This window comes from Elephantulus edwardii, unplaced genomic scaffold (assembly GCF_000299155.1).
Source record: "Elephantulus edwardii isolate Elephantulus edwardi_28Jun2011 unplaced genomic scaffold, EleEdw1.0 scaffold00015, whole genome shotgun sequence".
In the NCBI taxonomy this organism is placed as follows: domain Eukaryota; kingdom Metazoa; phylum Chordata; class Mammalia; order Macroscelidea; family Macroscelididae; genus Elephantulus; species Elephantulus edwardii.
Window position 1 is genome coordinate 6,312,002 of NW_006399765.1, and position 9,030 is coordinate 6,321,031.

A 9,030-nucleotide genomic window follows, 5' to 3' on the forward strand; every position below is an offset into this window, starting at 1 on the left:
ATATACACACTAAAAGAAAATCAGAGTGTTTAGTTGTTAAATTTGGTCTGCCTAAATGTAGTATTTTCTTGTCCATCACATTCATTCCTCCCAGTCACCCCTCCCAGTCCCATTAAAGAAATTTTTTTTTAAAGAAATTATTTTTATGGATCATTTCCAGTCTGCTTCTTACAAAAGATTTTAATATACCAAGCTATATTGTTAAGTACACTATTACATATTACCTTTTCCTAGACTGAATCAGCAGAAACATAAACAACTGGGTGTTTTTTGTTTTCAGAAATCCAGTCTATATCCAATAAGCCACAGCCACCTCCCACTCCCAAATAAAAATGTTCCATCAGATGCACTAAGTAACTGAAAAAGTATCTTATCCCAAGGTGCAGCTGAATGAGATGCCTTCTGTGATCAGACTTTGTCCCTACCCACCCACTTCACATTTTCCTTCGTATTCACTGGGGAGAGTAACTCACTTTTGGCGGGCCCAACACCCAGCTTTTACACAGAATGCTTAAAAAGATGTGAGAATTAAAGCAAAGCATGCCCATACAATGGTAACTAAGGAATCCCACCCCCAGCATTCCTCTTCGATGACTCTTGACCCCACCATTGATGAGCATCATTGTGAGGGAGTTATAGCAGTAAGAAGACATTAAAGAATATATGTAGCATGATTCCAAAGGCAAAAGCTAATTCTTAACCATCTAAAGCTTTAAAAATGTTCACTGTAATAACTTACAGAACTTTACCTCAAAAATTATTTCAAATTGTAAACTTTCTATCCCTGCATGTACAGGTGAGAAGACATCAGACATAAGAGTGAGACCTGTGTTTGATGTGTACTGGCTGTTCTCTAGCTGCATAACAGATCTGCAGTATCATTTAAACATTACTGTAAGCAAGTGTTATATTAAAAATGTGGACCAAAATAAATCCAAAAACTGTGATGATACAAGGAATTCACACCAGGTTAGATCAGTAAAATCAAAATAAATAGTGTGCTTAGAAGCATAGTTATTGAGTATTTTGGCACAAATTCCTTACCTCTTTTTGTATAAGTAATAAAACAGTTTTGTGAACCAGTACGTTGAGTAGCACAGTCCTGTGTTGAGCAGTATTCTTAGGTATAGCACACAAACATACACACTGATGTGTTTTAAGTATTTAAGCATTCTGGCATTTTATTTAGGGATGTTAAAATCATAAAGAACAATGAGAAAATAGTTCTCCTCAAAGTAAGTAGAGTCGCTTCTTCCAGGGGAGAAAGGAAAATGACTTAATGTAGAGGAAAGAGGGAGTTCAATATAAGTGACTCTTTAGGAACTTCTAATCATTTAATATTTAGCAACCAAAGTTGGAAAAAAAAAAGAATAAACTGGTTCAGCTATTAATATTTCCCAGCTTTTCTTTACAGAGCAGATCAGCTTTTCATCTCAGCAGTGTACGGATGCATATTTTGTTTTAGTCACTTCACTTTGTTTCGGTCCCCTCTTATAACAGCTCATGTCCTCCTCCATCCCTGGGTTCTCTGTTTGCATTCATCTTTCTTTCCTGCCTTTCAGGCTTTATATTTGGATGAAAGCTGCCCTTTTTGTCTCTTTATGGCTCATTGTACTCTCAGTTTTTGTTGATAATAAGCTTCAAACTGGGTGTTTATTATACATAAACATTCCAGATGTAGAAATAGATTTAGGGATCCATGTCTCTAAATACATGTTTTGTGAATCCTATAATCAGACACAATTTGTGAAACTGTATTTAAACCCAGAGTAGACAATCCCCATTCACAGTCCCAGAACTTCATGTGTTTTAGTAGTATGCATTAGTGACACGGTCTAGGATAGCCACACTCTTAAGGTAAATCTTAATATCACAAGTGAAGACCAAACCGAAGAAACAGAAACAAGAGTGAGCAGTACCTCTTTAGGGAAAAGTAAACGTCAAAAAAATACCATTATTTGGTGAGCTCTGGTGGCCTAGTGGCAAGAAGCTGCACTGCAATCCCAGAGGTGTGCAGTTCAAATCCACCAAATGCTCTGCTGAAGAAGGAGACACAATCAACTCCTGTACCAGTCAGATCCAATTTGATGGTACACACATTGATAATAACAATAATAAAATAATTTTTTTAAAACCATTATTCCTGGAGAGAAAAACTATACATCCAACCAATAAATCCATACAATAGGAGTTTCTGAAAGAGTAAGAGAGGGAAGGAAAACAAAAGAGAGAAACACCAGAGAAGTTAATATTAATGACAGATTTTCAGGTTGAAACAGTCTACCAAGTCAGTAACACTGAAAGATTCTTCATTATCACTGAAAAATAACAATGGATCACTACTCTCAAATTCTGAAGGAAAATAATTTTTAATCCAGGATTGTGTGTCTTACTGAAACATTAAGTGCTACAATATTAATGACTTACAATTTTAAAAAGTGTACCATTATGGTGGCCTTGAACTACATACAGAGTGCATAGAAGTCAGTCAGGAAGTACACGTGAAATTCTCAAGACAGGAGCTAATATGAGAAAAAGAAAAAGGGATGAATGAGCGTCCCAGAGCATCTGTGATGCAGCAGAGCTAAAGAGCAGCTAGTGAGACTGGAGTAGCATACATGGCTGCCAGAGATTGCTTTGAAAAAATGAAATGAGTATACAGAGGAGGTAAATTTGAGATTGAATTATGAGTAATTACACCAGAAGCATCACATGAAAAAGCAGCAATTACTAACTTTTAAAAAAAAAAACATGAATTTGTTCGAGAAAAGATCCCTAGAATATGAACTCTGTGATTCTGCTGTGATTAGCATTAATATAAATAATATAAATGTTGACTGTTGATTATTGATTAACCAAATTAGAGTATGCGTTGGGAAAATGGGAAGGGAAAAAATATGTACAACAGGAAATAGGGGTAAAAGAGAACAACATTCTTTCCTATCAACAATAAATCACTTAATAATGTCTGTAACTGAAATATTGGAATAAAATAATAAGGAATAGAATAATAGAATAGGGAATCAGGTAAAATTGAAAGTTATTGCCTCTGGAGAAAGGAAACAAAGGTATAGTTCTACTGTGACATCTCTTGAATGTCAGCTTACATAACTTTGATATAAAAGAAATAAAAAGAATATTCTCCTCCATGATTCTAATTAATGTTAAAAGCCACCAAAAATTATCTAACCTGGTAGCAACATTTCTTGTGAAATTCCTTCTGTTAAACATGCCAACATTCTTACTAAACTGATCAAAATTAATTTCATACTGGCACTTTTCCTATAATTGAATTCCCAGTAATAAGGGATTTCATAATGAAAAGGCTTTTGCTATTTTAGTATAAAAAATAAAATATTGAAAATATATATGTACTTTACCATTATTACAATCAGTAGCAACAACAACAAAAAGATATTGCCACAGAATTGGTATTCTTGTTGGTTTGGAAGGCTTTACGTCTGCTCTAAGCTAGGTTTGGAGTTCTCAACTTTGAATGTCTGTCAGATTCTATCCAGCTGGGGACCGCTGGGAAAATCGTGCTGCCCTGGTCCCAGAGATTCTGCAGTTGATCTGAGATGGGAATTAGACTCCTCAAAACTAAGCCCTAAGTCATCTCTCTCACTCATTGCTGTGGAGCCTGAACCAACTCACAGCTGACCTTCCAGCAGGTTTTCAAGGCTATGAAATTCACAGAAGTTGGCCCAGCTTTATCCTGTGGAGCTGCAGATGGATTTGAGCCACCAGAATAGTGCTGCCTTTGGGTTAACAGCACAGCTCTCTACCGATTTTATCTACCAGAGTTTCTTCCCCAAGAGGCATAAAAGTGTCCTTTTTTATTACCCCCTTAAAAAGAAAAAAAAGTAAAACTACATGACTCATTAGGAAACTACAGAAACATATAAAAGGAAGTTAATAGTAAAAAAAAAATCCCACATCGAACAATTTTGAAATGTAGCTGAAAATACTGCAATTTTATGTTCATTTAAATCCTAAACATGTTTTCCCATCATTAAAGATTTCATAAACATAATTTTAAAGACTTTATGATTTTCTGTCAGCCAAATAGACTGTAATTTCCTTAAGCCATCCCAGTTATTGAACATTTAAGGTTTTGTTTCTTTTTTATTTTCAGTATGTAATGCACCATTTAAAATCATTTTATGTTAAGACTTTTTTAAACATCTTGCTTTTCTCCCTTGGGATAAAGTTTATTTTAGCCATAAAATTTCTAGTTCATAGAATATAGGGATTGTTGTTCATTTATCTTTGTTTGTTTTGGGCTTAAAGCTATCATTTTCTTTTATAGTTACTTCTTTACCTTTATTCTCACCCCAAGACACAATTTTACCTTTATTCTCACCCCAAGACACAATAAATTTACATCTGTATTTAACTTTTGTATATTCTGTGTATAAGCTGTTTAACCTAAATTTCTCCATTTTAAAAAGTTGAAGATACCCTGCCAATTCTCAGATACACTATATTCTTTTTTTTTCTATAATTATATTTTATTAATTTTCATAAACATTTACAGAGATTTTGGGCTTCCACTCATTCATTGTTGCACTATTCTCTCTACCCTCCTCCCAGTTTGTTCTTGTCCAAATGCCACACAGATACACTATATTCTGTTAAATATTTAGTTCCTCTCCTTTATTAACATTTTTAACTATATTTCTTCTAAGTTCTTTATACATGAGAAATAGAAGCAGCTATCATATTATTTTACAGTTAGCAAATCTGAGGTTTAAGTAAGTTAAAAACTTGGTCAAAACTATCATACAGCTATAGTTTTCAAAGTATGGCATTCTCACTCCAGAACCAGCGTAGCTGTATGTCTTCCAGTATGGCATCAAACATTTTTATTTTTATGGCTTTTAGTGTCTAGTAATATTACATTTACTTCATTTGCTTGAATATTTTAATTTCTGTTTAAAATTTTTTTAAATTGTATTGCACAGTTGTCAAAGAGTTTAGGAACATAAACTATATTGCAAACATCTGTATGCCTTCTGTCATTTTTCTCTCTCCTCTGAGCTCACTTATTAATATATATTCTTACATGTAAAATTTTTTTTTCATATAAAGAGTTAAAGTATTTTGAGATTGCTTAAATATGTAGGAGCATAGTGAATACTCAGGTCACCTAATTTTTTTATAATTTGCTCTCTTTTTTCCCCTTTTTTATTGTGATTTTTAACAAGTTTACAGAAAGTTTGGATTTCATTCATTCATTATTGTACATTTTCCTCCCTCCTCATTTCTTCCCCCTCCTCCAGTCTACTTTGTAATGCTTCTCTTGTTCCAGATTGTTAATGGTCATACATAAAATGCCTAATCATACATTCCTTTCAGAAAATCTTTCCCTTTAACTTTACGAGTGCAGGGTTCATTATCTACCCACTCTTTTCCTTTTCTCTCCCAATCCCCCATTTCAGTCAGTAGATGGTCTTTCGTGATTGATTTCTCTCCCTTAGCTTGATGATTTCAAGGTTCATCCATGCAGTAACATGTGTCCATTGTGGCTGACTAGTAGTCTTTGGATAGCACAGATAATTAAGTGCTTGACTAATAACTGAAAGGTTGGTATTTTGAATCCATCCAGAGATGCCTTGTAAGAAGGGTCTGGCTATCTACTTCAAAAAGTTCACAGCCTTAATAGCCCTTTCAAAAAACAGATCTGGTCTGCACACATGAAAATCAACTCAGCAACAGCTATTTTTATCTTTATCCATCAGATAGATGTGGAAACTATGAACTTAGAGAGGACAGTTGTTATAGAACAGGGTTAGGGTCTTTTGTTTATAGAGTCACTACTTGATGACACTTAACAACAACAACATATAAAGCCAAACCCTTGTCTCCATTTTGGGGTTGAGTGAAGTGGTGGATTCTGTAAGATGGTGCTATTGTTTTGGTTGAGGATCTGTGTGGATTGTGTGTTTGCCTCTTGTTGAGAGTCAACAAGACCTCCTGGAGGGCCCTTACATTTAAAAGTTGGGCCTGAGGGATTATATTTTAATCCCTTGTTACTATATTTTAGAGGAGTATTCTTCTAAATCATACAGCACTCTGGTCAGTTTGCTGTGCTGAGGTAATCTGTGTTTGCTGTGACACTGAACCATGTGCCATTGGAGTCTCAAATGCCATAGTGGAAAAACTGTGCCATAGGTTTGCCAAACATCATAATGGCTACTCATTGTGGGCAGTGTTTGGTGGAGCTTCCAGATTGATTAAGGTTTGGAAGCATGAGTGGCATCCACTTCCTAAACCACATGCCTCTGGAAACTATGAACTTGGAGAAATGACAATAGCAATAGAAAGGTTTCAAGCAAACAGAAGGTCATGAGGTCGCTATGAGTAGTGCTCAACAGCAATCAACAACATAATCCATCAGCTGATTTTTTTAGATACTGTAAATTATGCTGTTATGAAAGTTTATATAAATAGTATAATCTTCCTCTCTGCTCACTATGTTCCTAGGAGTAGAATTGCTGGATTAGGTGATAAATTTGTTTAACCTTTTGAAGAACTGCAAAACTTTCCAAAGCAGCTGTACTGTTTTACATTCTCAGTAGCAGTAAATGAGGATAGCAATTTCTTCATATCATTACCAGCACTTAGTTATAAGCTGTCTCTTTAGTGATAGTTGTCTTAGTGAATATGAAGTGATATTGCATTGTGATTTTGATTTGCACTTCCCTGAGAACTGACAATGTGGAGCATCTTTTTACGTACTTATTATTTATCATATCTCTTACAGAGTCTTACAGTCTTCAGAACTTTTGCCCATTTTTTGTATCGTGGTATTTGTGTTTTCATTTTGAATTCTGTGAGTTCTTTATGTATTCTAAATTTCAAACATTTTCAGATACTTTGTTTGTAAATATTACATTGTTTGCAAATTATGTCTCCCACTGTCTGATGGGTCTTTGCTTTTGTGAGCATATTCTTTTTTTTTTTTTAGATTTTATTTTAATAACGTTCATGAACATTTACAGAGATCCTGAATTTCCATTCATTCATTGTTGCACTTTTCTCCCTGCCAAACCCCCCCCCCAAGTTCGCTCCTCTCTTTGAAAAGTAAAAGAAAAATTCTTTCTTTGGTATACAATCGCCCTGCACCCCTCCCACCACTGCGAGAACACTCCGCTATGCAACCTTAATTGTGGACTCTTGTGATAACTATAATACCCTATCATATATTGCTTTTAAATTATTCTCTCCCGCATCTGTTTCAATGCAATATACACAATTAATCCAGTTTTTCTCCAGTCTTACCATATCAGTCCCATTTTACAGCAGTGGCACCATGCAGTATTTGTCCTTTTGCGACTGAGATATTTCACTCAGCATAATGTCCTCCAGGGTCACCCATTTTTAAAACTATTGCATGAGTTCCTTGTTTTTTGATGCAGCGTAGTATTCCATTGTGTGAATATACCACAGCTTCTCTATCCACTCGTTTGTTGATGGTCACCTCGGTTGTTTCCAACTCCTTGCTATTGAGAACAAAGTCGTGATAAACATGGGTGTGCATATATCTGCTTGGATGTCAGTTATGGTCTCTTTGGGATATATTCCCAGTGGTGGAATTGCTGGGTCAAATGGTATCTCTATTTGCAACTTTTTGAGAAAGCGCCTTACCACTTTCCACAGTGGTTGCACCATTTTGCACTCCCACCAACAGTGAATAAGGGTTCCAGTCTCTCCACAACCTCACCAGCATTTGTTCCTTGCTATTCTATTAAATTTTGCTATTCTGACTGGGGTGAGATGATAATCTTGTAGTTGTTTTAATTTGCATCTCTCTTAGAGCTATGGATTTTGAACATTTGTTCATGTGCTTGTTGGCCATCTGAATGTCTTCTTTGGTGAAGTATCTGTTCATATCCTGTGCCCATTTTTCAATTGGGTTATTTACCTTTATCTTGTTGTGGTGCTCAAGTATTTTATAAATTCTAGATATAAGTCCCATATCTGACATGTCATTCCCAAATACTTTTTCCCAGTCTGTGGCTTCCCTTTTTACCCTGTTGGAGAAGTTTTTGGATGTGCATAGGGATTTGATTCTTAGACGGTCCCATTCATCTATTTTATCTTTTCCTGGTGTAGAGTGATCATATTCTTAAGGCACAAGTTATTTGTGTGATGATGACATCTTATATTTGTCTCATGTTCTTAGGTAATATCTCAAATTGTTAAGTACTCAAAAGTTGTGAATATTTTGCTTATGCTTTCTTCTGCAAATTAATAGTTTTAGCTCTTAGATAATTTTTATATGTGATATGAAATGTAAGGGTTGTGTTTCATTCTTTTGGAGGTGAATATCCTGCATCATTTGGTTTTAAAGGAAAAAAATATTTCTTTCCCCCAACTGAATTTTTCTGACTGGCTTATCCTTCAAAAATTTTAATAGTTTTCTTTCTTAGTACTATAAGGTCTAATCAAAGATCATACATTTCATTTAGTTGACATGTTTTTTATGTCTTTAATCTACATTAATGTTTTATTTGATCATTTGTTATGTCACTGACATTTTTTAAGTGTCAAGGCTAGTTTTGTATTAAAAAATATTTTAAAATATATTTTAACATGACAGTATTATCCTAAAATAATGGTAATTTGCTTTGTGTGTTTTGGGTGTTGTTGTTTTTTTAACTCAGCAGTACATAATGAATATCTTTTTCCACTGAGGAAAAATACAGACTCTAAGATTGCTTAGTCTCAATCAGAACATATTTTGGGACTTAAGGTACATAAAAGATCAGCTTTATCGTCTTACCACCCTTGATGAGCATTTTTTTTAATTGGGAAAAACATAATGGGGGTACAAGGAGGTGAGGGTTGGGGGCAGAAGGGTGAGCATGGGCCAGAATGCAGTTACAGAGCTGCAGTTTGGTCAGTGGGGGGAGCAGGTGAGGGAAATAATGAGGGTCCAGAGGGGACCAGATACTACAGAGGAATGGCAAGCATTTTCCAATGGTAATTAAACCAACTGTCTTATTGATTTGGGAATTGGATGCC

At 35.0% G+C, this 9,030-nt stretch overlaps 1 protein-coding gene across 2 annotated transcripts in view; it reads left to right on the top strand.

Moving 5' to 3' along the window:
- CBFA2T2 (core-binding factor, runt domain, alpha subunit 2; translocated to, 2) overlaps positions 1–9,030 on the top strand; it is a 200,178-nt gene that overhangs the window by 170,979 nt on the left and 20,169 nt on the right. The window lies entirely within an intron of this gene.